This window comes from Nicotiana sylvestris, chromosome 8 (genome assembly GCF_000393655.2).
Source record: "Nicotiana sylvestris chromosome 8, ASM39365v2, whole genome shotgun sequence".
In the NCBI taxonomy this organism is placed as follows: Eukaryota; Viridiplantae; Streptophyta; class Magnoliopsida; order Solanales; family Solanaceae; genus Nicotiana; species Nicotiana sylvestris.
Window position 1 is genome coordinate 153365780 of NC_091064.1, and position 3315 is coordinate 153369094.

The window sequence follows — 3315 nt, forward strand, 5'->3', positions numbered from 1 at the left end:
ATGTTTTGAGTATATAAAGGATCATGCCGGCCTTATAGGTCCGTACATCATATGTATAATTTTGGATTTCATGTTGGGTTGTCCAATGTCGAGTATTTCCTCATGTTTTATTATACTTATCTCACGACAGCCTCTCTGTCTCATTTACCTATGATAGTATGATACGAAAGATACATTATGTGGGTACTTGATTGAGTAAGGTACCGGGTGCCCGTTGCAGCCCACCAGTTTGGGTCGTGACACATCATAACTGGATGGATGAAGAGGATGCTGAAAAGACAGCCTTTATCATGCCAAGGGGGAGTACTGCTATAAAATGATGTCGTTTGGGTTGAAGAATGCTGGAGCCACTTACATGAGAGTTATGACAACCATTTTCCATGACATGATACACAAGGAAATAGTGGTGTACGTGGATGACGTCATCATCAAATCTAGAATAAGCAGAGATCATATAGCAGACTTGAGGAAATTCTTTGATCAATTTCGAAGGTACAATCTGAAACTAAATCCTACAAAGTGTGTCTTCGGAGTCCCTGTCGAAATATTGCTAGGATTTATCGTCAGCCACCGAGGGATTGAATTGGACCTATCGAAGGTCAAAGCTATCTAGGACTTGCCACTTCCGAAGAATAAGAAAGATGTGATAATCTTTTTAGGGCGTCTCAACTACATCAGCCATTTCATAGCACAATCAGTCGTGATCTGTGAGTCGATTTTCAAAATGCTGAAGAAAGATGCTGCAACAAGCTGGACTGTAGAATGACAGAAAGCCTTCGACAAAATCAAGGACTATTTATCTAAACCACCTATTCTGGTCCCACCAAAATTAGGAAGACCTTTGTTGCTTTATTTGTCCGTACTAGATGGGGCTTTTGGTTACGTTTTGGGACAACATGATAAGACTGGAAGAAAGGAGCAGGTAATATATCATCTAAGTAAGAAATTCATGCCTTACAAAGCTCGGTACTCTTTGTTAGAGCTCACTTGCTGCGCTTTGACATAGATAGCTCAAAAGCTGAGGCATTATTTCTGTGCATACACCACATATCTAATATCAAGGATGGACCCGTTGAAATATATCTTCCAGAAACCCATGCCTACGAAAAAGTTAGCAAAATGGCAGATATTGCTAAGTGAGTTCGACATTGTCTACGTAACTTAGAAGGCGGTCAAAGGTCAAGCGTTGGTAGATCATTTGGCAGAAAATCCTATAGACGGAGAATACGAACCATTGAAAATGTATTTTCCCGATGATGAGGTATCATTTGTAGGAGAAGATATCACCAAAGCGTACGATGGTTGGAGAATGTTCTTCGACGGAGCTGCAAACTTTAAAGGAGAGGGTATCATAGCTATCTTAGTGTCAAAAACTGGCCAACACTATCCGTTATCTGCAAAACTCAGGTTTCCATGTACCAATAATATGGCAGAATATGAGTCTTGCATCTTGGGACTCAGGTTGGCCATTGACATGAATGTTCAGGAGTTGCTGGTGTTTGGAGATCTCGATCTTTTACTGCATCAGGTTCTAGGAGAATGGGCTACAAAAAACACAAAAAAATAGCCATATTTGCACTGCGTACAAGAGCTGATCAAGAGATTCAACAAGATAGAATTCAAACATGTTCTGAGGGCTCACAATGACTTTGTAGATGCATTGGCCACTTTATCTTCCATGATACAACACCCGGACAAGAACTTCATCGATCCTATCCCAATAGGAATTCATAAGCAACTAGTTTATTGTGCTCATGTTGAAGCAGAGAGTGATGAAAATTGTGGTTCCACAACATCAAAGAATACTTGGCAAAGGGAGAGTATCCGGAGCACGCAACCCATACTCAGAAGAGCCCACTCCGAAGGTTAGCCAACCACTTCTTTCAAAGTTGACGAATTCTGTATAGAAGAACTACTGACCTGGGGTTACTATGGTGTGTCGATGCCAATGAGGCATCCAAACTGCTCGAGGAAATAGATGCCAGAACTTCCAGACCACACATGAATGGCTTCATCTTAGCCAAGAAAATACTAAGAGCAAGATATTTTGGATGACAATGGAAACAAACTGCATCAAGTATGTCCAAAGTGTCACTAATGCCAGATACATGCTGATATGATACGAGTGCCACCCAATGAACTCAATGTAACAAGTGCACCATGGCCTTGCTCTACTTGGGGAATGGATGTCATCGGTCCAATCAAACCCGCTGCTTTAAATGGGCATAGGTTCATTCTAGTGGCCATAGACTATTTCACAAAGTGGGTTGAGGCCGCATCTTACAAAGTTGTAACTAAGAAGGTCATCGTAGATTTTGTTCGGGATCGCATTGTTTGTCGGTTCGGAGTACAGAGTCAATCATCACCGACAACACTGCCAATCTCAATAGTGATCTAATTAAGGCCATTTGTGAAACTTTCAATATCAAGCATAAGAATTCCACAGCATATAGGCCACAAATGAATGGAGTTGTAGAAGACGCCAACAAGAACATGAAGAAGATACTGAGGAAAATGGTAGATAACTACAAGTAATGGCATGAGAAGTTGCCATTTTCTCTGCTCGGGTATCGTACCACGGCTGCTGGTCTTCGGTATGTAAGCGGTTATTCCTGTCGAAGTAGAAATCCCTTCTCCAAGAATCACATAAGAAGCTGAGCACATCGACGCAGAATAGGTAAAGAGCCGATATGAACAATTGGCTCTTATTAATGGAAAGAGAATGAATGCAGTATGTCACAGTCAACTCTACCAGGACAGAATGGCAAGAGCTTTCAACAAAAAGGTCTGACTAAGGCATTCACACTAGGGCAGTTAATGCTAAAGCGGATCTTCCCATATCAGGATGAAGCTAAGGGGAAGTTCTCACCCAACTGGCCAGGTCCCTACATGGTTAATCGAGTACTAATAGGAGGATCACTCATACTTGCCGAAATGGACGGAGAGATTTGGCCAAAACCTATCAACTCTGACGCAGTCAAGAGATACTATGTTTAGGATTGTTTACATTTCTTCACTTGATGTAACTAAACTACACATGACCTGATTCCCATTTACGAGTGAATACATAGGCAACCCCGTGGGTTTGATCACTTAATGAAATCTTCATTTTCCTATGATCAGAAATTGGGACAAGATCGCGTGCTCAACAAACTTCATCATATGCAGAACATCCAAAAGTATTGTTCGAAGTATTGCATTTAAACTAGAGTAGAATTTTGAGGGAGACAAAATTCTAAGTCAAGGAGGTCGCAATGTCTTTAAAATGTGTCATATTCACTAGTTCATCTAAATTATTTGATATCGCATACTACT